Below are 27,303 nucleotides of genomic sequence, written 5' to 3'. Positions count from 1 at the left end.
CAATATCATTAAATTTAAACTAAAACCTCAGTGAGGTAATACAACACACCCACTAGAATGGTGAAAATTAACATGACTGATAATATACTCAGTATTGGTGAGCATGTGGACAACTGGAATTCTCATTGCTAGTGGAAATGTAAAATGGTACAACCGCTTTGGAAAAGTTTGGAGTTTCTTATAAAGTTAAACATATGATGCACATGACCCAGCTATTACATTCCTAGATATTTACCAGAAAGAAATGAAAACATATGTCCATCTGAAATTTTATACATAGCAGTTTTATTCATAACAGCCCAAAACTGGAAACAACTACAATGTCAATCAACAGATGAATAAATAAATCATGCTATAGCTATACAACAGGTAATCACCTAGCAGTATTATAGGATAAACAACTGATATACCCAAAATAGGTGACTCAAAAACAATATGGTGAGCAAAAGAAGCTGAACAAAAAAGAGTACATATTGTGTGATTCCATTTACATGAAATTCTAGAAAGGGGCAAAACAAAGCAGTAATTACTGAAAGCAGATAAATAGTTACAACTGCAGAAGTGTAGTGGGGAGACTGGCCAAAGGTACAAGGGAAACTTGTACAGTGATGGAAATGATCTTTATTTTGACTGTGGTAGTGGTTACAGAGGTCTATAAATTTGTATGTCTCTTGAAATTGCACACTTAAAATAGAGAATTGTATTTTATGTAAATAAAACCTGAATAAAGTTGATAAAAAAAAGAAGCTGTAAATTCAAATATTAAAAATACGACAGACAGGGCTTCCCTGGTGGTGCAATGGTTGAGAGTCTGCCTGCCAATGCAGGGGACACGGGTTCGTGCCCCGGTCTGGGAAGATCCCACATGCCGCGGAGTGGCTGGGCCCGTGAGCCATGGTCGCTGAGCCTGCGCGTCTGGAGCCTGTGCTCCGCGACGGGAGAGGCCACAGCAGTGAGAGGCCTGCGTACCACAAAAAAAAAAAAAAAAAAAGACAGCTAATTAAAACTTTTAGAAAAATACCTACATGAGACTAAGGTAATACATCTGTGACCCAGAATTCTGCTGTCATTTACCAAGTACTGACTGACAAGTCTCTCTTGTCAACCATTGATGTAAGTTCAGTTGACTTTTGAACAACTCAGGGCTTAGGAGCACCCACCTTCCTCACAGTCAAAAATCTGCATATAACTTTACAGTCGTCCTCCTTATCCATGGTCCCGCATTCCAGGATTCAATCGACCGCAGATCATGTAGTACTGCAGTATGTATTTAGTGAAAAACATCTGCATATAAGTGGACTTGCCTAGTTCAAACACGTGTTCCTTGAGGGTCAACTGTATTATTAATATCTCCATTGTACAGATTGCAAAACGGAAGTCTTATTACATCCTTTGTCCAATTTCACATAGCTGGTACATAGCAAAGCTGGGACTCAAACCAAAATTCCAAGTCTTCAATTCTTTGTCAATTCCATTCTATTGGGTTGGCCAAAAAGTTCGTTCGGTTTTTCTGCAGCAGCTTACAGAAAAACCCGAACGAACTTTTTGGCCAACCCAATATTATATATTTATTTGCAGGCTTTTCTAGAAGACATACTAATAATCCTAAGCCTCTCCTTCCTTAATGCTCTGAAGAAATTAATGAGCAAGTGACCTCAAACTACATTTATTTTCTTCTTTTGTTGGACAGGAATAGTCTTAAAATTGTACCGAATTTGTAATGGTTCCTTGCATTTAAGCCTCTCCTCAATACGAGTTTCTGTCTAGGGATTTCTTAGTGATTTCTCTCATTTTGTACTCCAAGGATTAGTCTTGTACCCTTTATATCACATACTATTAACAAGTGTAACATGGAAGCCAAGGTTCTAACCTCCATGATCTAACTAAAGGATAAAGAAGCATCAAATGTTATACAGTTAATTAATATTTTATCTTTAGAAAAAAACACTCCTTCTGCATACTATTCATTGGAAGGTGGGTCACTGGAAAAGGATTTACTTATCAAATGGCAAAATAATGCAAAATGATGTTCATTAATAAGACAAATATAACAACTTACCTGTAAATTGTTATGCTCATAAATATGCATACACATATGTGCTGCAGATTTACTGCACTGAAAACAAACTTGGAACGCAATAAAATTTATATTGAAGTTCTGAATATATTTCTAAGGAAGAAGTATTACTCAACCTAGAAAAAGTGAAAAATTCTCTTGCTACAAAATATAAATGCAATAACAGAAGTTCCAGTTTTTGGTCCAAGTAGGTTTTCACATGAGATACCTCTTTGGCAGCAAAATCTAGCATACACATATTTTACGACCCAGCATTTCCATTCCTAGATATCTACCCAAATGAAATGCATACATTTGTGTACCAAATGACATACAAGAATGTTCACAGAAGCACTATTGATAACAGCCCTGAACTGAAAACAATCCAAGTGTCCATCAACAATGGAATGGATTTTATTTTTCAATGTGACATACTCATACAAAGAAGTACTATACAGCAATGACAATGTACAAAATATTGCTATGGGCAACAACATATGAATCCCACAAGTACATTATTGAGGGAAATAAGGCAGATTTTTAAAAAATACATACAGTCTGTTCCACTTATATAGACTTAAAAACCAGGCAAAACTAATTTATGATATTAGTAGTTATAGTGGCTACATTTGCGGGGAGAGGTAGGGTGATGACTTGGAGGGGTAGGAAGGGGCTCCAGGAGCACTGGTAGTGTTCTACATCTTCACCTATTTGGCACTTACCTGGGTGAACCTGCGTTGTCATAATTTATTGAGCAATCCACTCATGACATGTGCCGTTTTCTGTATGCACACTGTACTACATTAAAAAGTTCATTTAAAAAAAATAAAGGCTTTAAAGAGACATTTTCAGACACATAAAAACTGAGAGTACATTACTAGCAGGTACATCCTCACTAAGGAGAATGTTAAAGCAGTGTCACTCCAAGTGAGGTCTATAGATTAATGCCAGTCTGTGAGCTTTGGCTACTAGTCCAGATGAAAGAAAGTCCAGGAACTAGGAGTAAGCATTCAGAAAATGTACAGCAATTTGACAGAGTACTTTTCTGACTATTGAATCTAATAATGAAAATGTGGGGCTTGTATTTCATCTCTGTTTTCTTCATTTAATTGTCACACTTAATTAATTAATTTAAAAAAATTTTATTTATTTATTTTTGGCCGCATTGGGTCTTCATTGCTGAGCGCAGGCTCCCTCTAGCTGCGACAAGCGGGGCCACTCCCCGTCGCGATGCGCGGGCCCCTCACCGAGGTGGCCTCTCGCGTTGCGGGTCATGGGCTCTAGGCACGTGGGCTTCAGCAGTCGTGGAACGCAGGCCCAGCAGTCGCGGCGCACGGGCTCAGCCGCTCCGCGGCATGTGGGATCTTCCCGGACCATCTTCTCGAACCGCTCTCTCCTGCATTGGCAGGCGGATTCCTAACCACTGTGCCACCTGGGAAGCCCTATTTATGCATTTTTTAATAAATTTATTTATTTGTTTATTTTTTGGCTGCGTTGGGTCTTTGTTGCTGAGTGCGGGCTTGCTCTAGTTACCATGAGCTGGGGCTACTCTTCGTTGCAGTGCTCAGGCTTCTCATAACAGTGGCTTGTCTTTGTTGTGGAGCATGGGCTCTAGGTGCACAGGCTTCAGTAGTTGTGGCATGTGGGCTCAGTAGTTGTGGCTCATGGGCTCTAGAGAACAGGCTCAGTAGTTGTGGCACACAGGCTTAGTTGCTCCGCGGCATGTGTGATCTTCCCAGACCAGGGCTCGAACCCTTTTCCCCTGCCTTGGCAGGTGGATTCTTAACCACTGTGCTACCAGGGAAGTCCTGTCATGCTTAATTTAATTCATATTATTGTACTTAAAAAAATTAGTCTGTGATGATTAAAAGAAAAAAAAAAAAGTCCTATACCACAAATAGTTTAAGAAACACCGTGCTAAAGAATATGCTTTTCAGAGAAGGATGATTCAAGATGCACAAAGGAACGGAGAGAAAAGAAAATGGTAAATATTTGGTTAAATAAAATAATCACTGGTTGTATAAACATTAATAATAATGTCTCAGGGATATTTTTCAAAAGATATTTAAGATGCACAACTGCAAAAATATATAAAATATATTAATTTGGTAGGTGTGGAGGGAATTGAGTTCAAGCATGTTTTGTTGTTGTTCCTGCTATCACTCCAGGAGGAGGGTAAAGGTATTGAGGAAACTCAGACATTGATATGTTAACTTTGCATATTGTAAGTTCTAAAGTAATTAGTAAAATAATAGACAAAGAAAGTAATTGCCAAATCAATAGAAGACCAAAAAGAAAAAAAAAGATAAAATATAATCATTCAAAAAGAAAGTAAGAAAGGTGTTGGGCAAAGCAGCATTCACACATATACCACTAGCATGACAGGACATAAATTTAAAGTCAGGTTTTTTAGGGAAACTTGAAGGCATGGAGCAGATGAAAATACCCCCCAGGCCCCATTCTCATTATCCCATAGAGAGGCAAGCTTGAGAAGCCGAGCTCCAGAGGGCCCTGTGCTATGCAATTCTATATGTTTATGAGGGACTTGGAAGGAGGCAGGGGACACCAGTTCAACTCTGCAACTGTGAGAACTTCCTGGTCAAGAACATGGCCTTATTGAATGGGAGCCTCTGGATCTCATCTGCACTATGTCCTTCCACTGAGCTAGGATCTGCTGAGGGAGCTTCTTATTAAGCTACAGACAGTAGGCAGAACAAACAGAAACCATCAAATAGGATAATAGATCTTAAAAAAACCCAGTTTTGTGAACTGTTATATGAAATGTAAATGAACTAACTGCTATGTTGTCTGGTTAAAAGACAAAATTGTCAGATTTCGTTTTCAAAAATCCATACAAAGTGTAAGAATACAGAAAGGTTTAAAGAAAGATTCAAAGTAAAAGGATGAAAAAAATCATGTAACTATTAACCAAAGGAAAACTGGTATAGCTTTACACACACACACACACACACACACACACACACGTGTATATATCTTGTATATACACATGTACATGTGTATACTATGTAAATACATATACACACATATATGTTTATATGTATTTGCATAGTATATACATATATGCATTATTATATACATATAGGTATTATATACATATAGGTATATGTGTGTATAGAGAAAGAGTGATTGCTTTAATATGACACAAAATAGACATTATGGTCAAAATCATTATTAGAGATAAAGAGGGTCTCCTCATAATGATAAAAGGTTCAATTCATAGGGAAGCTATAAGAATTCTAAATTTGTATGTTTCCAATAGCATAGACTGAAAATATATAAATCAGAAATTGACAAAACTTCAAGAAAAATAGATAAATCCACATCATAATGGGAAATTTTAATATACCTTTCTCAGTAATTGATAGACTATGGAGACCAAATAAATCAGTAAAAATATAAAAGATTTTAACATCATGATTTTTAAAGATTTATGTATATGGACATATAAAGATATGTATATGATATAACACCCAACAACTGCAGAATACATACTTTTTTCAAGTGCATATGTGGAACATTTACAAAAACTGACCAAAAGCTAGGACGAAAAACAAGTCTGAATAATTTTTAAAGGATTGAAATCATACAAGGTATGTTCACGTATTTTTTGGAATTAAATACAATTCTAAGAAAAAAATCAGAACACAAATAAAAATTATTTTGAACTAAAATATAATGAAAAGATCACATCTCAGACATATGAGACACCACTAAAGAAGTCTTTAGAGAAAAGTGTGTAACCTTATACACATAACTGGAAAATAAGAAAGGCTGAAAATTAATGAGTTCATCATCTATCTCAAAAGTTAGAAAAAGAACAGCAAAATAAACCCCCAAAACATTAGAAAATAGAAAATTAGAAAGAGAGCAGCAACTAATGAATTTTAAATGTTGGTAAAATTGGCAAACTTCTGGTGAGAATCAACCAAGAGAGTGAGAGACAGAGAGAGAGAGAAAAAAAATAAACCAATATCAGGAATGAAAAAGATGATATTACAGATTCTTCAGACATTAAAAAGAAATAAGAAGATATTGTTTTTAAAAACCTTATGTCATTAAATTTGAAAGTTTAGATGAAAAAGATAAACTCCTTAAAAAATCATGATATATTCACACAATGAAATATTATACAGCAGGAAAAATAAAGCTGCTTACAACAATATGTATGAATTTTAAATATATAATACTGAGAACAAGGAGAAAGTCAAATGAAAACAACCTTATTTATGGACTGACAAATTGGAGGGAACACTATAATGAAAACCATGGAAGTGATTTTTCTAAAAGTGGTTACTATTGAGGGAGGGGGCTATGGGTGGGGAAGGGCACACTGTATTCAAGGTTGCTGCTTATGTTCTCTTTTTTGGATCTGGATGGTAGTTACATAGGTGTTTGCTTTAAAATCATTGGGCAATCTATACATATGTTTTAAGTACTTTCTGCAAAAATATTATGTTTCACAACTCAAGAAATAAAGATAAATAATCAACACATGACTAAAAAGGAAGTCCTATGAGCACTCTTCATTTTGCACATATTAGTTCAATCTTCCTCTCTCTTTCACTGTTTCTCATGCAAATATAGTATGTTGTACACTCTAACTAAAATACATTCTTTTCTGAGTGAAGCATTGAGCTGATTTTGTCTCCTCTTGGAATTAGAATTTTGATTGCTACAATAAGGTAGCATGCATCCTATACATATATTTATCTCAGCAGTCCTTTTAGTTAAGAATTTTTTAGGATAATAAGAGAACCGAATGTTAACTTAAGCAGATATAAATAGTCCTATAAAAATGAACATTAGAATTTTGAGGTTAAATTCCAATTTCTCTTCACTAAGGAGCTGGTGAAAACTCTTAGCCAATAGGGCTAAAATAAGTTTTTTAGTCCAGTACACATAACTCTTCTCTCCTTGTCAAGGCTCTGCTGATGCTCTGCTTTGTCTCACACTCTTATTGGACCACACTGCTCTGTTACTTTCTTATGTTTGGGTCTTTATCACTCTTTGTGGGAAATGCTTGTTACTTCTATAACTGATTAAAGTTCACTTATTTTAAAATTCTTTTTGGCATGAAAAGATAGCTTCTAACTGAGGGTTTAAGTAAAGAAGATGCTCTTCCACTGCATGTAAATGTGGTCACCTTGACAACCTGGCTCATTGTTATCCATCCCCTCTGGGCCTCCTATTTAACCTCTTTTTTTTTTTTTTTAATTTCTTAGTTTTTTTCTCTTTTATTTTTTTAAATTTTATAAACTTGACTTATTGTGTAAATTTAAGGTGTACAACGTGTTACTTTGGCACATTTATATGCTGTAATATGATAGCTTTTGTAGTGATATTTATCACATCGCATAGATGGTACAATATTGTTGTCTATATTCATTATACTGTGCATTAGATCTCTAGGGCTTATTTGCAAGTTTGTACCCTTAAATAACATCTATCTTATCCCCCCATCCCCTATCCCCTAGTAATAAACATTTTACTCTATTTTATTAAATTTTTATTTATTTATTTTTGACTGTGTTGGGTCTTCGTTGCTGTGCGCGGGCTCTCTCCAGTTGTGGCGAGTGGGGGCCACTCCATTGCAGTGCATGGGCTTCTCATTGTGGTGGCTTCTCTTGTTGCGGAACACGGGCTCCAGGCGCGTGGGCTTCAGTAGTTGCAGTGGGCGGGCTCAGTAGTTGTGACTCGCGGGCTCTAGAGTGCAGGCTCAGTAGTTGTGGCACACAGGCTTACCGCTCCACGGCATGTGGGATCTTCCCGGACCAGGGCTCGAACCCTTGTCCCCTGCACTGTCAGGTGGACTCCCAACCACTGCACCACCAGGGAAGTCCACTGTCTGTTTTATTTTACTAGTTTGACTTTATTGTTTCCACTATGCTGCAGGCTCTACTATAACATAATTTGACAACTTGAGACTTGTTTTTGTCTGTGTTAGTTGGATACTAAGCATCAGTTGAATTGGAGAAAGGCATCAGGTTAATCAAAAGAATATTGAGAGAGAAAAATCTAAGCTGATCTAAAAAGTATGCTGTATTGTCAAGATATGTCCTCAATTGAACTGAAGTGTGAATGGAAGTCTCTATAGAAGGCCGGACCTCTATTTTGTGGCAAAGAGTGGTTTTTCCCCCGCAAAGTCAGCATATTAATCATGTAATTGGTTAATGGATATAAAAAATACTCTGGGGTCAGGATTAAAGCTGATGAGCATAGAAGCAAAGAAAAAGAAAGTGAGGAAAAAGGTCAGGTCCCAGTCTGAAACCTAATGTTTTGGGAAAGAGCTGGGGTTGCTGGGATGGTAACCCTCTAAGCAGTCCCTGGGCAGTGAGGAGGGTACTTTGAAGTCATGTCTGGGGAATTTTCAAAGTAATTCTGGCATTTGCAATGGAATAAGTTACTTAATGAGAAGCACACTTACCTCCTGTTCTGTTTCCCACAGCTTGGGATATTCAATTAAGAATAATTGGCAATAGGAATTTATAATGACTTTCTTACAGTGATTTGGGTTGATAAAAAGCTTGTATATTTTAAACAATTACCTCTTCCTCTTTCTGAGGTTATATTATCATTTGAAAATACATTGGTTGAATTGTGGGAAGTACTCAAATGTAACCAGATTCAAATGCTGAATAGATGGGTTGACAAATGAGGACACTGTTACCAGTTTAATCCCCATATGGGCCAATTAGTTTCACATAGAGAAGAACTCTGTTCCAAAGCCACAGATTGCACCATTAACCCCAGTCAGCCGTCTCCAAATTGTGTGTCATTGATCATAAGAGGCCCAGGTATGAGTGTTGATAGCTCAGAGCAAACCCATCATCACCTCTGAGAGCAGAGCCATTCTGTTATCTCATACATTCTTCACCTCATAGATGGCAAGGAATATTACCGTAAGATGGAGAAGTTGAAGGCCTCTCTGTTTCCCCATTTCCTGCACCCCATAATCTTATAAAAGGTGAAAAATTACAACTGTATAGCTTCCATTTTTGTAGGAAATCTTCATGCTTTAGAGGAAACTGGTAATAGCATTATAGATAAGCAATACAACTGGCAAGGAGCAAACAAATTTGTGGATTCACTTCATCAATAATTAACTACACCATTCATGGTACCTTAGAAATCCTAACATTGACCCAAACAGATGAGAAAAGCTAAATACATGCTTTCCAGCTCCTGAAACCTTATTACTTCTGGTTAGTTTGTAGAGTAACAAAAATGAATATCAGAAGTAGAATTATATTAAATGTGAAATCTGTAAAATATGACTCTTGAAACAGTCTAAAGTGTAAATGTTTGTGAATCTTGCTCATTCTCAAAACAAATGAAATCTTACCTAATTTAATTTCTTGCTATGGAAAAAGTTTCAGAGCTGTCCTTAACTTGGGACTAAGCCTGAAAAATTATCTCAAAGGGTAATTTGGGGTAAAATGGGGTCAAATTAAAGTAATTTTAAAATAGGCTTTAATAAAAATAGTGTCATCCTTACATCACTTCTGCAAACCTATAATAGATGTTTTGATATGTGGATCCATTTAGCATACTTATCTTTTGGTAATAAAATGTAATTAAGGTAATGGTAAGACTGATTTTAGCAAAAAGCTGTTGCAGTTCTTCTTTGTAACAGAGTCAACATTCTTGGTTCTTTATAAATCTTCTGAATTAAGCCAAAAATCTGGAGAATAAGGAACAATGATTTAAATCTAATGACTGGGAGCCTGGGTAGATTCCCTTTGTGATTCACTCCTTCTCTTCAGTAGGAACTGCTTTGTATACAGGACTAGAGTTCATGGACATTTTCTAGATGTTGGAACCATTTTTTTTATCTTAGATTCCACATCATGTTTATTTTTCACATTCCTTGTCATTCTTGCTGTTTCTCACCCAAACACTAAAAAGTGTTTCTTTACCACTTCCAAGTTTTCAGAGAGTAAAATAATTCCTCTCTCTCCTTGTGAATTTGGATCCCAACTGAAAAATACATACAAAAGATAGGCATTGGAAAAGAAATAGCAGCTTTACATTAGTACAAGTTGGAAATGTGCATTTAGGCCTTCAGACAAGTGAGCTTGCTAAAACTTCACGCAAGTACCAGAAAACCCCAAGCCACACCTTCAGAGTAGGCCTCTTTTGGCATGGGGAGAGCAGACATGTCCCCCATACAGAGGGACCTGAGAATGGGTTAAGTGCCTGCAGGAAGTTTTGGGGGAATTCCTGTGGGGGAGTGAAGGAAGCAGGACTGGGCAGAGGGTGAAGTGCAGCACAATCACAACGAAGACCTCAGTTAATCCTGTGTGTGTGTGTGTGTGTGTGTGTGTGTGTGTGTGTATGTGTGTGTGTGTGTGTGTTGTGATGGGGGAGCAGTAGAGAAGTCTGAGGATATGGATGGTCCTATAGGCTTCCTGAACTGAGGCAAGGGGCTAGACCTTACATCCCAGATGGAACAGTCATTGGGTAGGGGATGTAATCTGGGGTAAACCTGCTCTCTCAGTAGAGGACAATTCCTGGGAAGGGGAATTAAGAAGTGTCAATGACCAACATTCTGAGCAGCTGGAGAAATGTCTGCTTCAGTCCTCAAAGGACGGGTTGCAGATCTGGGCATAATGCCACTACAGTGTTGAAGAAACTCAATCAAATGCATGACATATACCACCTTCTGTTCAAGGCACTAAAATGCAAGTTATGATTCAGTTTGCATCCTACATGCATCCTACAGGTATTGCACTTGGCCCTTCCTCCTTCATGTCATGAAGCACTGATGCCGTCAAAATTTTCACACTTGTCTACAAAACTCTTTCTATCTATGTAAATCCTTTCCACGTTCACTCTTACCTTGGAGAAGTACCTACCTTGCATTCAAGGTTTATCCCTTTATCTTTATTCATCTCCCATATCCTTTAGAATCATTCCTTGATAAATAATCCCTTTTCCTTCATTTTCTATGTCTTTCCCTCAACTAGCTCTTTTTCCTTTCCCCATTTATATTGTCTAATTTCTGTCATTCTTAAAAAAAAAAAAAAAGTCTCATCACCCTGGATCCCCTTCTGGTTATTATTCTTCTCCTCTGTCAAACTTTTTGAAAATGGTCTGGTAGAAAGAACACTGGCTTTGGTGTAAAACAGACCTTGGTGTGAGCGCCGGCTTTGTCCCTTGCCTGCCTAAAAAAATTCCTTAATCTCTCTGAATCTATTTCTTCACTTGTAATGTGGGAATGGCAATTCCTATTTAATGATGGTTAAGAATTGAATATCATAGAATAGATATGGTGGGCATGAATTTAATTTCCCAAATTCAAGTGTTTCTAGAACTGAACTGAATTCAAGTGTTTCAATATTGAGTCTCCATTTGGCTGGGTGGTTAGAAACTTCCTTTCTGCCTGGGGTTGTGATGAGGTTCTGGAGCAAAGGCAGTGGGGAGAATGGCTTACGTGGTAACAGTTCACGAGAAGGGAAAGGGCTATTAGTCTTGGTTGTACACACTGGCATCCTCTGAGATGTCGGTCATCTCAATTGCCCTTTGCTGCTGAGCTGTCCCTCAGTCCCTTCAGTGTCATCTGCTGATGTGCTAGAACTGCAGTGCTAATCCTGCAGCACAGTTGAGCGCGGGGATCTCAGATGTCTGCCTAAATCTCAGAAATCCTGGTCACACAGGAATTGTTGTGTTGCTGTCCAAGTCATGCTGGGTCCCAGGAAGTTCTGTGGGGGCTGAATGCCTACATTAACCACAGGAAAGAGTCAACCTCTTGTCCTTCCATCCATCCATGCTCTCACAAGGAACGAAACACAACTTTTCTCTTTTTCTGGAATCTTGAAGGTTACCAGGTTATTTACTCATTTTCTCACTCGGGCTGGCCCCATAGGGCAGGGGGTAAAGCTGGCCCTTCCCCAGAAACCCAGCCATCTACTCCCATATCCTCTTCCTCCTGCTAGCCTGAGGAGCTTTCCAGTGGTGGTGGTGGTATCGAGTGAGCGAGTGAGCGAGGCCTTGCTCTTGGCACCACATATTCTCCCAAGTCTGCTGTTTTAAGCCCTAGAGTTATTTCCATTTTGCCCTGAGGGCTAGACTTCTGAAACTAAAAAGCCAGGAAAGGAAGCCTTTCCTCATCAATCTGCTCTGCCATCTCTTTCCTGAGGCAATGATCTTCTAGTTCTCTAGATGGCAAGGAAGAGCTAGGGGAGTCAGAAACCAGAAAACAATGGTTAATATTTCAAGACAGCATCCTGCCACACTTAAGCAAAATGCCAGAACAGAACTTACTTAGCTCATAGTAGGTTTCAATAAATATTAGTTCCTATTCCCATCACTCCACTATTCCCTCTTCCTCAATTGGCCATTTTCTCATTAACTCAGTGAAGCTATCATCGCCATTACACCATGAAACTACTTCCATAAAAGTAACCATTTACTCCCCAGTGGTAAAATTCAGTAGGAACTTATCAAATGTTCTCTTTTATTTGAACTCCTCTGAAGTATTTCCACTGAATACATCCCCCCTTTTTGAAACTCTCTCTACCTTGGTTTTTATAACTTCTGTTTCTCTCCTTACTCATTTGGCTATTTTTTTTCTCTATTCCTTCTGTCCTCAAGTATTAGTGTTTACCAAGGTTCAGTTTTTATATCACATTGCTGCCTGATGTCATCTACCCCACTACCGGTTGCAGACCTATACCTTCAGACCAAGTCTTCTAGCCAGACCTCCATATTTTCATATCCTCAGATGCCTCTGACATTATGTAGAGCGCTTAGCACAGTGCTTGACACAGAGTAAGCACTCAATCATGTTGACTACTGTGTTTATTACTGTATCTACCTGAAAGTCTCACAGGTGTACATCAATTTTAATGTCAAAAATGGCTCATTTTGTCTTTTCTCCCTCATAACCTTGCCTCTTGACAACCCTCCATCCCCAAATACGCAATAACCACCACAGTGTGCGTGCGCGCGCGCACACACACACACACACACACACACACACACGCACACGCACATTCCTCCTCCCAGGGCAAGGAGGGCATAATTCTGGACATCATTCTTCATTCTTCTTTTCACTACCCCTCTGCCCACCATCTAATCACTCTGCCCTGATGATTCTACATCAGAAGTTACTCAGGAGATTCTTCCTTCTTCTCCCTCTCCACTGCTTTTACATGAATGTAGACTCTCTTATTTTTTCTCATGATTATTCTTCAAGCCCAGCTCAAATGCCTTCATGACACTGAAACCTTCCCTGCACCCATTTTCTTTTCCTGGAGGTCCTGATGGTACTCTCTTGCTTTTCTTTGTGTTCCTTTCACTGCCTGGAATGTCTCCTCCTGCCTTATCAATTTCTGACCTCATTTTATTTATTTTAAAAATTTTGGGGGGCTTCTCTGGTGGCGCAGTGGTTGAGAGTCCACCTGCCGATGCAGGGGACACGGGTTCGTGCCCCGGTCCGGGAAGATCCCATATGCCGCGGAGTGGCTGGGCCTGTGAGCCATGGCTGCTGAGCCTGCGCGTCCGGAGCCTGTGCTCCGCAACGGGAGAGGCCACAGCAGTGAGAGGCCCGCGTACCGCAAAAAAAAAAAAAAAAAAAAAATTTTTTTGGCCGGGCCATGTGGCTTGTGGAATCCTAATTCCCTGACCAGGGATCAAACCCAGGCCCTCAGCAGTAAAAACACAGAGTCCTAACCACTGGACCACCAGGAAATTCCCTGACCTCATTTTAAAGCTCAGCTAAAATGTCATTAACCTCTCTTTCTTTAGGTTGACCTGACTTAGTCCATCTCATCCCACTGTTAATTGTTCCGTGATGTGTTCTCTTATCCCTTTATATATGTTTCTATTATTGCACTTATTTGTATTGGTGCTTATTTATGTTGGTATCCTAATAGAATGGAACATCTTGAAGGTAGGCACTGGGTTGTACTCATATCTCTCTCTAGACCTTTGTATAGAGAGTCAACAAGTGTTTATGGAATTAAGTTGAAATGAATGTTAAAATGTGAACTGTATGATCTGAGGTATAAAACGTTTCAGCAGGGAAGACAATAGGACTAGGCAAACATGCAAATAAGTTTTATGAAACCCTGACTGGAGATTTCAGAAAAACAGTTTATGATAACCCATGATTAAGGAGGAAGTACATAAAGAATAACAAAAGTTGGGGACTTTGCCTTTTTCTTCATTCTTTATCAGTTTTCCCTTATGAATCATCTAAAGAAGCGTTTGCTCATTAGCAAGAGTTCTAGGTATCCTGCAACTCTGATGTCATGTAAATTCAGATATTTAGAAGCAGGCATCTAGAAGGAAGTAACTTTTTATTAGAGAAGAAATAGAATGAGAACCTTCTGTAGGCATGTGTGACGTGTTTAGTAAATTGTCATTCTCTGACTTGTACACTCAAGGCTCACAATAGCACTTTGAATGGAGCAAGATAAAGTTAAGGAGTTTAAGCTAGACATCAAAGCCCAATCATCTTCTGAATCTTTTATACTTTGATATAGAACAAAGGAAGGGAACTCATTTTTGGTAATCACAGACATTAAAGGAAAATCAAGGCAGCCTTACACTGTTAAAAAAATCCATCTGATTTGAGATTCATGCCAGTATACAGGGGTTTCATGGCTCAATGTAACCTTAGTCCAAGTTACCAACTCTTAGTACAAATTGTACTTCTATATTTTTATTTTTGATTTTGTGGCATATTTATACTTTTTAGGCTCTTTAGACATAAAATTTCATAGTGTTCAAATTTTTTAAGAAAAAATTCTGAGAAATTAACCAAAGGCAAGAATCTAAATATTTAATATAATTAATGTGGATAACAATGTATGAAAAAGGCAGTTTGTTGTCACATATTTGTCAAACAGAAATACAAGCATATGTAGAGAAGATACTATTTTAATTAATTTTGTGCCTTGAACACCTATTAACCTCAATACGTTATTTTTTCAGTAATAGCTAATAATTTTTTTATACAAGTGAGCACACATCTAAATAAGAAACAGAAAATATTTATACCACAGAGAGAATATGCTTTTTAATAGGAATTTAAAACTGAAGTTTTTTTTTTTTTTTTTTTTTGCGGTACGCGGGCCTCTCACTGCTGTGGCCTCTCCCGCTGCGGAGCACAGGCTCCGGACGCGCAGGCTCAGCGGCCACGGCTCACGGGCCCAGCCGCTCCGCGGTATGTGGGATCCCCCGGACCGGGGCAGGAACCCGCGTCCCCTGCATCGGCAGACGGACCCCCAACCACTGCGCCACCAGGGAAGCCCAAAACTGAAGTTTTAACTGAAATCCCCCAATACAAAAAAGTATGAAATTTCAAGTTAGGTAACTATCATGAAGGAAATAATTCAAAGCCTATTCTGCAACTCAAATGCTCTTATTCACTTTAAGAATATAAAATAGTTGAGACAGAGGAGATTTGTGTAGGGATTTTACTGGGGAAAGTTGAACTCACCAACTCCAGTGGGGAGGGCATGGAGGATGCTTCTTCAGCTCATGCCAGGGGGCTTCCATGGGCTTCTGTGGGATCTTGTGAGAGCTTGGGATGTGTTTGTTCCCTGCAATGAAGGGATTCTGTAGAAACTGGGAAGCAGGTTGCCCAACTGTTTCTGTGGCAGAATCAAGAGGGAGAGAATGGCCTACAGGGCAAAGGATGTGTGAGTATTTCCCAAGGACCAGGTGAAGTCCCATGGGAGAGAAGGAGCTGGCTGGAGCCATCTTGAGTCCTGCCTAGGAGACCTTCTGCCAGAGGGTGAAAGGACTCCAGTAGGGAGGATACAACAGGGCTGAGGAAACAGGAGCTGAGGGGTGATTAGGAGTGGACAGCTAAAAGGAAAGGTGCATTACCCACATTGTAGTGGTTGCAATTAGAGAAGCCCAGAAGCAGCTCTCCAAAGAGACCCTGGAGAGCCGACCTTAAACACATATCAGTAGCTTCATGGGCCAGTGACCTGTGCAGACCTGTGCACAGAGACCTGTACTTTGTTTAATCCTCTGCTTTGCTGTCTTGAAATTCTTAATTATTTTGCAACAAGGGACCCAGCATTTCCGTTTTGCACTGGGTCCTGTAAATCCTATGGGGGGTTCTGTGTGTCAGGCCAAGAGAGTGCAAAACTGGATAACAACATTACCAGCTAGATAAGAATTGTTTTGTCCTTCATCCAGAGACTGACTTGTGGGGGGTAAGAGGAAAACGAGATGGAGAAATAGAGAAGCTGAGTTTGCCTGTTTTCCCCATACAGGCTTTCAGCCTAAAGAAGGCTTGAATTCTAAATCAAATTCAGTGTTTTGTTTAAAATCTAATTTCTGATTGAGATAGTGTTTGCAGCTGAAAGTGGCCATAGTTCTATCTAGGAACTAAAGGTCGATAGAAAAATTCTGATACTGAATTTCCTCTTACTATAAAAAGCAAACTAGTATTATTTAATGAAATATTACAAATTCAACAGTTGAAGGACTTTGTAGTGGGTTAAAAAAAAGTCAGGTGTAGATCTGAAGCTTTCCAGTTGACTCGGAAAGTATTTTAGTACTTTATTACTTCTTCACTAGTAGAAGAAGTTGTGTTTTAAAATTGATGGGGAAACTTTCTGGAACAGAACTGTATTTACATGAGATAACTGAGGAAGGAGTTGAGGTAATTACCTAGGTGAGGGTTGGAAATTTACTGTCATTATTTCACTGCTAGCAGTTGTATTAAGAAGTTGAGTCCTCACAGAGCAGGTTCTGAAACAGGAAATGCACACCACCTCAGGAAGTTAAAATTATATCCTAAAATGAGGCTCTGGGATTAAAATATGTAGGTATTAGTATTATTGCATACCTCTATTCACCCGCAGTCCGAATAATAATGTGTATGCTTGTTGCTTTGGAATCAGAACATGAATTCTAGGTCAATTCTCCACGAGCAGTTATTTAATTGTGGTAACTTTCTGTGACCCAAGTGTTCTGAAATACTAAATATAATGTCCAGAGATTGCTTAAGTTGCTAACAGACTTAGCCATCTAAGAGAGAACATGACAATATGAATGAAAAATTTTTCATTCACACTCTAGTAACACAGCAGGAAAACAAGTCTGCCAATATAAAACAAGAGGGAGGTTTCCAGAGAGCTTTAAGTATCCCCTTTGCACATGGCAACAGATTAGTGACATACTTGTTCTTCAGGTATTCTCATGTTACTAATACAGACCTATACCTTAAGAAAGATAGCTGTAAAAAAGAGAAAAGACAGTATCGATAACTATTGTAACTTACTCTTCTGCTACTTATACCTGGATTTAAACTATGTTCTTTTGGAAATTGCTCTATTAATCATTTAGAATATTCATTAATTACAGCTATAGACTTAGCATGGTTATTTCAGAAACCAACTGTGGCAGAGACTGCTGGCTGTTCATCAAACTAATTTCTTTTTCTTCCTGGGCTAGACTCCATTTCATGGGTTGCCTTGTAGTTTGGTGGCTTGGGAGTGTTCTAGCCAGTGGAATGGGAATGGAAGTGATGTGCACAAAGCCTTCCTTGAGTGATCCTCCATGTTTTGCCCCTTTCTGCCAGCTTGATGTTGTGATTATGTATTGAATGCATCAGAACTCTAACGTGGAAGAAACTTTATTCTTATAAATGCCTAGAGGAGACTTGCCTGCCATTCTGAACTTTACATGGATGAGAGATACACTTCTATTGCTGTGTGCCAGGATAGATTTTTGTATTTATTTGTTGTAGCAGCTAGTGTTAACAAATATATTCATGTTTATGGTAAAGGAATTTTAGCTTGCTAATCGCTCACTATGTTTTAGATACTATCTAATATTTCATCACATTTAATTCTCATAATAAGCTGTTGAAGTAGTTGTAATCATCGTTGCACAAATGAGGAAATTAAAGCTTAGAAAAGTTAAGAAACTTGCCTGAGACCTCAATTCTGCAGAGGGAGGATTTGAACTCAGATCTCCAAGTCTCCAAAGTGTGTTCATGATCTTTCCAATAAGCCATCCCAAGAGGAGAGTACAGTATAAACTGCACATAGGACACAAAGAGTTATTTGCCCATTCATTCATTAATTTATCCAACAAACACATTTTGTGCATACTTTGTGTCATGTTCTGTTCTGGACACTGGAGACAAGATACCCTTGTTATAAAGGCAGAGAGGCAGTAACTTAATTTTTGTTACCTGATGTCCTGAAATTCTAAATGTACCTTCTAGTTTAAGTTACTCCCAAGAAATGGTGGAAGTACTAACAAATAGCTCTCAGTATCTAATTTATTCATTGGTAGTCAAGAAGAGTGAATACTTTTCTTAAGCTGCATAAGTAACTACTACTGAGAGATACTAGCCTTAAGAATTTCTGGCTTAATAAAGAATGAGGGCTTTGTCTCCAAAATTTAGGAGGGACATTCCCATGGATGAACATGTTCCTGCTGCCCATATTACTGGAAAGTGATGACAACGAAGAGATCTCTAGCATACACTGTGTATGAAGTGCCATCATATCACAATTGGCAGATTCTCCAAAATTCATGATGGCACAGTCTAAGAGAAAGAACAATGGTACTTAAGTAAATAATAGTTCTATAATAAATAATTGTATAATAAAAACTGATATGCTTTTATTACAGAAATTGATGAAACTACTAGAGTAGAAGTACAAAACACAGAAGAAATAGAAGTTTACAACTTTTCAAATACATGAAGCCCAGAGTATATAATACATTGTAGTTTATACAATATTTACTTTTAGGGTTTAATCCAGTTAAGATTTAATACAATCTGATGAGATGGAGAAATATTTTGAGGCAGTATGGCTCATAAGACAAATTTGGTTCTCACAAATATGTTGATGTTAAAACTGGAAACAAATGAAAATTGCAGTTGGTAAGAGATATCTGGTAATTCAGAATATCACCACTCTCAGAGTTAAGTATTTAAAAGAGCTTTTGAGACACTCTTTTTAGCGCTGGTGTCATAGTGACTATTTTCTTAAAAATAAAAAGTGGGTTGGGTTATTATAGAATAAAAATCTGACCAATTTTTGTTACTCCCAAGCAAGAAATCTGTAACGGAATCACTTTGCCAATAGGGACTGTTAGAGGTCTGATAATTATGGTAATAAATTATATTTTATACACAGATAAACTAAATAGAATTAGGAGACAGTGTATATTTATTAATCAGTTCATGACGCGCTGGGAAATACGGAAGACGGAGAAAAGCAGCAATTGAGGACTTTTACTCTCGGGTGGATTGTATATATTAAAATGGCAAATTTTGTTCTGAAATGGTCAGAGAAGTGCTTCCCTTACAAATGGAGAAAATCGACTTAAAAAGCACTTCCTTTTTTAATTAGGTTTCATATCCCTGTCCACAATCCCAATAGATATGCATTTCATAAAAGGTGTGGACATAGATATATAAATACAACTCCCTATATAAATACCAGGGATATAGTGTAAAAGAATGACTACCATCCCAATGTTGTCAGGACATGGTAAGAGTAGGAAGTGCGCGTCAGAAGGAATCACTCTTCTAAAGAAAGAAGCTAAAAGCACTAACAAGAATCTTGCATTGGGAGAAATAACAGGTACACCATCAAGGTTAGAGCCACGTGGTGAAATAATACGGTTATTTCAAAGTGTTCCAGAAGCAATAATACATGGTGTCAGAAGAAGTAAACTTCTTTTATAACTTTATGGAGTATGATGTATAGTTAAAAAAAATTGGCCATTTTGAAAAAAAAAACAGTGTTTCCATTGCAAATATCCTCAGAAGCCATGAACTTCAAAAGAAAGAAATGCTATCTTCTTCGTAGTGAGTGCAATACATCATGGCTTCCCCAAAGTCAATGAAAACTACCGTCTCTAAAAAGTGTGAAATTTTAAGGTTGAATTACGATGCTAATGCAAGCCGTACACTATGTGTGGTGACTGCTTACAGGAAGCCCAGGGAGGATGGCTCTTCCGAGAGAGGTGTTCTAGACTGGACGATAAGGTCTCCTAGGAGTCAGGAACGGTGTCAGACTCTGGACTGACCTCTGAGGTGCAGAGGGGTGGGGTCGGTTCCCGCCCGGCTCGAAGCTTTCCGGGGCGCGCCCCCACAGGGCACCGCCCATCTCTGGGGCCTCAGGTCCGGGCCCCTCACGCGCCCGGCTTGACCTCCTTGGAGCTGCGGCGGGCGGGAGGAAAAGCCCCCGGCCTGGCTGCGCGCGGAAGGCAGAAGAGCCTCCCCTGCCGGGCCTCGGGTGCCCGCAGCGCGCCACGAGGGCGCGGGGAAAACCCACAACTTCCCGCCCAGGAACGACGCCCCGCTCCCGGCTTCGGCTGGGGGGGGAGGGGGGGCGTGTTCTCGCGAGAGGAGAAGGGGCGCGGGCCGCCGCGGGCTTGGGGGCGCGGGGAAGCCCGCGGACGGGGGCCCGCGGGGAGGGGGCAGAGGCGGCGGGCCGGCTGGGGACGCGGGGAAACAGCTCCCGCCAGTCGCCGTGCGCCAGCCCCTGACGTCAGGAGTTTTCCTCAAAGTCAACAACAAGCCTGCGGCGGCGGCGGTAGCGAGAGCTGATCAGCGGCGGCCCCATAGGGAGGAGGGGGCGGGGAGGCGGCGGCGGGCCCCCTAGCGGGGCGCAGCCCGAGAGGAGGCCGCAGACCCCCGACCCGTGCCAGGCCGCCAGGGCCCAGAGCCTCCACCCGCCGCCGCCTCGCCTCGCCGGCGCGACCCGGCCCCCGCCCGAGCGGAGTTTTCTGGTGATGAATTGAATTTGTAGCCGAGATCCGATTCCCACGTAGAGTCTCCGCCCCCTCCCCCCGCCGCCTCCCTCCTCCCGCCGCCGCCGCCGCCGCCGCTGCCGCCGCCGCCGCCGCCGCCTCCGCCTCCGCCTCCTCCCGCTCCAGCTCCGCGGCCCGGCCGGCTCCCTCCCTCCCTCCCCTGCAGCCCGCCGCCTGCCCTCCCGCCGGCCACACCGGCTCCAGGGGGGCCAGAGGCTCTGCGGGGTGGGGGGAGGACAGGAGGGGAGGAGGAGGGAGGGGGACCCCCGAGTCGCCCCCTCTCCTCCCCCCGCCCCCCGGCTCCATCCTCCGCCGCCGCCCGAGCAGCTGCGGGGCCGCCGCCGCCGCCTTTGCAGGTAACAGCCACCGCCCCCCACTCTTGCCCTCTCCCCGCCGCGCCTGTTCTCCCTCCGGACCCCCCTCGGGCGGGGGTGGCGGTGGGTGAATGAGGTGGGGGTGTCCGGCTTGTCACCGCGCCGGGGGCGTGGGCGGGGGCTGGGTCGCAGGGGGCTGGGGTTGGGATGCGGGTGCGGAGGCCGGGGATGCCCGGCGCGGACAGACCGCACCCCTCACTTTGCTGAGGGAAGCTGAGGCGGCGGTGCGCGGGGGCCGGGGAGGGTGTTCCTGGCCTAGCGATGCGGTCCGGGTCTGGGCCGCCCGGGCCCGGCGCCTCTGGTCTCTGCGCCACTCTCGATACAGCCCGCTCACCCTCCTCGCCGGCCGGCGGCTAGGGGAGGGGGCCCGCTCGGCCTGGGGTGGCGGCGGGGTTATGTAACGCGGGGAGCGCCTGTGTCAGGGCGTTTGGGTGGGGGAGGGGGCTGTGTGCGCGTGGGTGGGGGAAGGCAGGGATGCGACGGCTCCCCGGGGTCTTGTTCTCCACACCGCCCCCCCCCACTCCGCCGCCGGCGCACAGGAAGAGACGGCCCTGGTCGGGTGGGGGTGTGTGGGAGGTGGGGAACGTGCTTGTCTGTGTTTTTAATAGTAGTGGGGTTTTGATCCGCTCCGGAGTTGTGTGCTAAGAATAGAAATGTACGGAAGATGCTGGCTTTGGCGGATCCAGTGATGCTGTCGCTGCTGGCGGCGGCGGCGGCGGCGGCGGCGGCGGCGGCGGCGGCTCTGGCTGCAAGTAAACAAACCAGCCTCTTCCTCGTCCACCTTCTCCTGCGCATCGGTCTGCATCAGCCATGATGCTAGTGGGGCCCTTCTGAGCCCAAAGTTGAAGCGGAGCTGGTTGCTGTGTTCACCCTGACTCCTAGGCGGGGTCACCCCTTGTTTGGGATTTCCCGGGAATCTACAGTTAGGCTAGATTGAATTTCTTTGGGGCCCTGTTTTCAATACCGGTATTTACTATTTATCTTCTGAAAGCAGAGGAAATGTTTACCCATAAGTCAAGGCTGACATACTCACGTTTCTTCCATCAAATAATGTTATGAAAATAAAACCAACACGTTTCACCAGTGTGGTAATTGGTTGAAAGCCCAGTAGTTTGTAATGGATAACGTTTCCAAGTAGAAATTCAACAGTGAAACCCAGGTATCTATATTAATTACTGGTGTCAATAAAATGTTCACACTTTTTTAGTTCATCATGAAGCTAAAGAATGTGGAATAGTGCCTTTTTTTGTAGTTAATGCGTTGGCAACTGCCTCAAATCATCAATTTAGATATATGTTCCATCTTTGGTAAAGCATGGTCATGTAATATCTTTTAGTGGACTGTAAATCATTAGACAACTACTGGGCTTTGTTTTTGATGGAAAGTCACTAAATTAGGTTATGCATTGTTGGAAAATAGTTGAAAAAGCCAAAGGAGGAAGAATTCCATAAAGATGGTTTAGGAAACTGTGTCTTCAGAACTTGTCATGGCGAAATATGTGTAAATGAATAGGAATATTACAGGAGGTGGTTGTCTAAAACGTGAAAACATCTTTTATTGGAATATCTACTTATTAGTATTACTAGCTTTAAGGTGTATGACAGGATGCACAATTATTTGCAAGATAGAAGTCAGGACTGTAGATTTTTTTCCCTTTGCTGATACAGTCTTGACTTTGAAAGTTCACCAGTGAGATTGCATCTGAAGACCTGTTTTTTGTTTTTCTCACTAGGGTTTATCCCAATATCTGACTGGTTTGAGCTTTTAATTTTAAAGTGAGGGAAGTGCATGTATCACACGAATGAGGCAACATTGGAAGTTAGGTGAATGTAAAGTTTTAGTTTTATGTTTGTACCGTGTATTTGCAGTATGTATTCTTAGAGTGTTTGAAAAATAATGTCTAAAGTAATTCTGCAAAAAATTTTTGAAACTATTATTTGTATTCATTTTGTCTCCTACTTTTAGCCGTTCTGTAATGATTACTTTAGTGAATTGTTTTCCAACTTAAAATTAATTTTTACGTTGACTCTTAGTTTAAGTTGTGTATGTCAGAATATTGCTTTGGATGTTTTTGTTTATGTAACTTAAATGGCTGTAAAATATTTTAAATAAGATTTCATTCATTCATTCATTCAACAAATATTAGAGTGTGAACTGTGTGGTAGGGACTGATTTGATTAAAAACTTTTACTATTTACATTTCATCCAGAAGATCACCACTATTAGACAGTGAATTTGTTTTCATAATCACTGCAAATCTAAACATGTTTTCGTTAAACATATGGGACACATGTACTTAGCATAGAGTCTTGTGCAAAGTAAGGATTTAAGGTTTTTTAAACTCTAGCTTTCTATTTAAACATGAGACATTCTTACAAAAAATTCAATGGAAATTTTCAACTACTTAGTTTTCTTTAAAAAGAGGAACTGGTTTTACAAATTAATTTTGTGGAAGTTTAGAATTTACTTAAACTTTGCCTATTTTTATGAAAAGATGGCTATACTTTCTTTTGTTGTTATATCTTTTAGTACTATAATTCACCCTTGGGAAGATAAGGCAATTGTTAATGATGTGTTAATTGGATTTTTAGCATGATTTGATAGGATCTAGTCTTTATAGTGAGATTAAGTTTCAAGCACTAAAAAATATTTAACATAAAAATATATGACTAACATAAGATGCAAGACAGAAAAAGAAATCATTTCATTTTGACCAAATCAGTCGTGTAATTTGACTTGCATTTTTATTTTTAAGTTAATATAAATCAATGCACATGATTAATTTTTGTAGATTTGTGTTAGAGTATTTAAATTATTTAAAATTTCTCTTTTACTCCAGGTTTCAGAGTGTGCATCAGAATTCTAAATGTTCCTTTCGTACACCATGTACTTTTCTGTAGTTGCCTGAATCATCTGATGTTAACTTACATGTTTTATCATGGTCTTTTATGTATGATAGAGCTACATTCAATTTAGAGTTAATGCTAGCCAGTGCCTGATGAGCGCTTGCATGTGCCAGGTACTGTTATATGTGCTTAACGTGTATAAATGCATTTAATCTTCACAATAGCCTGTTACACTTTTGAAAGTGATTTTCACAGGAGAAAATACTTTTTCTGGCATTGTAAAATTTTGTTTCATTTTAACTTTAGTAATTTTGAAACACTTTTTCTTTCAGTGTTTGTCCTAACCTGTTTGTACCTATTATTAGAATTCACAATGACAATGCTAAATTTCAATAAACTTGTATAGTATAATTTCCACAGAAATCAAGATAATATAGTAAAACATATTGACTGATCTGTAACTTTTCTAAAATTTCATTTCTTTCAAATGCTGAATTAAATGCCACAGATGTTTACATGTTTTATTGTAGCACCATAGTCTTTGAACATGTTAGATGTAAACATTTCCTTTGCCAGGAAATCTCCAAATGGTAGTCGATAGGTAAATTAGTGTATGCTTCTTGACCTGTAGATTTGGTTTTTAGTTCTTTTCAGTACTCTGTTTATATTTATTTGTCACCAATTACAGATATTTCACACTTTTAAGTGGGTATATTTTGCTAATATTCAGAGGGAAAAGTAAAAAAAAAATTATTGGAAGAAATCATTGGGAGATTTTCAAATGAGAATTTTTCTTCTCTATGTTAATTGAAAAAGCCTCTGACTATATTTGGGAGTCTAGGGGATGAGAGGGGGAGGAAGATGGTATTTTTGCCAGTAGTGGAATTTAGTCCAAATTTTGTCTGAGTGGAATTGATGTTTGAATGTTTTATCTTCTCAACTATATATTAACCTTTTGAGGACAGGAACTGTGTATAATCAGGATACTATCACCTAAGATGCCATCTATAAGTGAAATAGATACTCAGTAGCTTTAAACTTGAAGAACCATAAATAAGAACTATTTAGAGTTCATCTAATGCTATACTTTTATTTTTATGGCTAAGGAAACTGAGGCACAGAGAATTAAAGGGCCTTATACAGCATTAGTCTGGGCCGGGCAGAGTTGGGAATAGGGACCCAAGTTTCTTGTCCTGTCCTGTGCTCTTTCTAATGCACCATTGTAATGAACTTTGTTACAGGATTCCATACCTACTGGTTAACTTTCAGTTTAATCAGGAGTAAAATCTGTCAGGCTGATTAATGACATTTGTGTGTGTGTGTATTCTTTTTGTTTTATAATCAGGGAGGTCCCTGAGTCAGATTTTAGAAGGATTTTACAGGTGTATTGGAAAAATATGGCCAACTGTGCAACTAAGATTGTTTTAGTAGCAACCCTAACCTGTCCGTGTGTTGTTACATAAGTGCTTTCAAATAGAGACAAGCCACATTTTACATGAGAAATGTAGGGGTGAATTTGTCAGGAGCTTGTTCAGTGGTTTAGGTGAGCCAGAAGAATCCAATAAGCATTTTCTTAGTTGTTTCAAATTAGAATATTAAATATATCACCCAGCATGAGTTGTTTTTTTTTACTCGATTAATAATGGATGTGTTGGTTGAAATGGTATGCAAATGCCCTAAACAGGGGTAGGGAAGAGGGGGGGAAATGCTTTATGGTTTTATATGCATATTTCAAAGTTTATAAAGCTGATTTTTAAGAATTGGCAATTTAGAATAACTGATATTTTGTGTGAAAGTTAGAAATCTTGCCTTTGCTTATTCAGGTATTTTCCCATAGTGTGAAACAGTGAAGATATCTATATGGAAAGAGTTGAAAGAAAATCCACAAAGTGTATTGTAGTATGAAGAGAGGAAAGGTATCCAAAGTATATAGTTTGTATGGTTCACTTCCCTATATGATATGTTTTTAGCAGGATAACTCTTAAAAGGACAGACTGGCTTAGAGTTATTTGAAGTGGCGATCAGGTTACCTTGAATTTCCCTTCCACTCCACTATTTTTCCTTTCCCTCAAATCCTTTTAAAAGTTTCATTAGCCTTATGCATTTATTATGGCATACATTAGTCTCAACTATTTTTTAAAATCAGTAAATATCATAGAATTACACCATGGTTACCCTTGACCATCATTGTTTTTCAGAGTAGCAACTTTCTATTGTATTTGGATATCAGTTCTTCATTACTTTAGTTTGGCTAGCGTACCTAAAGTATATAAAAAATGTGGGTGCAGAGCAAGTATATTCTACATAGTATTAATTATAGCCAAATGTATAGTAGTTTATAGAAGGTTGTATTATAGATTTGTATCATGGCTTTTAACTTAGAAATTAACATACAGGAAATTATTAACCTATGAATTTTGCTCTTTATAAAATAGAATTGCTTGGGGTGCTTTTTAACTTTATGTCAACTTAACTTTTAGTCTTCTATTATAATTTCGTTTGTGATGCAGTAGTTATATTTAATTTTTAATTTGTTTGAAAACATGCTTTACTGGACTTCTGAAATATAATTTTTTACAGAAAAAAATGTTCAGAACTATTCACAAATGTTGTACATGTTTTTCAGAGCTCATATTGTGTTATTTTGTAGCAAGCATAACAAACTGATAGAAGAAGTAGTTACTTGTCACTAACTTGTTATGGTAACTGTGAGGAAATGTCATCGTTATTGATTGGTTACTGTCTTCTTAGGTTCAAAATTGTAGATGTTATAGCTACTGCACAAATTTGTTTCAGAGTTAAATGAGAAAATATATGTGAAAGCACTTTGATAACAAATTATTATAGATTTGGAAAAGAGTTTTGAAAATCTTAGTTTTGCTTGCCCCCTGTATACTCAATTATAGTTCTTGTCACAGAGTAGATAATCAATACATCTTTATTGACTGAATGAACATATATGTGTATATATATATACATATATATATATATAATGTTGCGTGAATGATATTTTAAACAGATGTTTGAAGAACTTTATTGCTTAAAATTGAATGGTTGGCTGCTGTAAGTAAACAGATATCTTTTAAAAATTCTTAAAAGTATCATGAAGAAAATATCCTATTCTTTCCCTTTTTCCTCCCATAATGGATAATTTTGGGCAGTGTTGATGCCTGATTTGTTTGGGAATTGAAACTTGACCATCTCAACAAAAAGTCGAGAAAAAAGGATAATTTTAATGTGTGTTAGGCATTAAAATTAA

At 39.6% G+C, this 27,303-nt stretch overlaps 1 protein-coding gene and 1 long non-coding RNA gene across 8 annotated transcripts in view; one reads left to right on the top strand and one right to left on the bottom strand.

The window, feature by feature from the left end:
- Positions 1-10,402: 10,402 nt before the first annotated feature.
- Positions 10,403-20,223, bottom strand: LOC117198353 (uncharacterized). 3 transcript variants are annotated; one of them, XR_007478886.1, is made up of 4 exons: positions 20,099-20,223; positions 16,712-18,918; positions 15,525-15,627; positions 10,403-12,252 (listed from the first exon to the last, which is right to left on the bottom strand). It is a non-coding gene; the product is annotated as an uncharacterized LOC117198353 (long non-coding RNA). The 3 variants fall into 3 exon arrangements; XR_004479474.2 differs by having other exon boundaries at positions 15,525-18,086; positions 18,805-18,918; XR_007478885.1 differs by having other exon boundaries at positions 15,525-18,918.
- Positions 20,224-20,999: 776 nt separating this feature from the next.
- AKT3 (AKT serine/threonine kinase 3) overlaps positions 21,000-27,303 on the top strand; it is a 395,966-nt gene continuing 389,662 nt past the window's right edge. Inside the window, exon 1 of one of the 5 annotated variants that reach the window (XR_007478810.1) lies at positions 21,000-21,180. The gene's annotated coding sequence lies outside the window, so the exon portion shown is untranslated. The remainder of the gene's footprint in view (positions 21,181-27,303) is intronic. The other 4 variants (XR_007478809.1, XM_049713583.1, XR_007478811.1 and 1 more) reach the window with 4 other exon arrangements.

Source organism: Orcinus orca, chromosome 1 (genome assembly GCF_937001465.1).
Source record: "Orcinus orca chromosome 1, mOrcOrc1.1, whole genome shotgun sequence".
Lineage (NCBI taxonomy): Eukaryota > Metazoa > Chordata > Mammalia > Artiodactyla > Delphinidae > Orcinus > Orcinus orca.
This window is presented reverse-complemented; position numbering and strand designations above follow the sequence as displayed.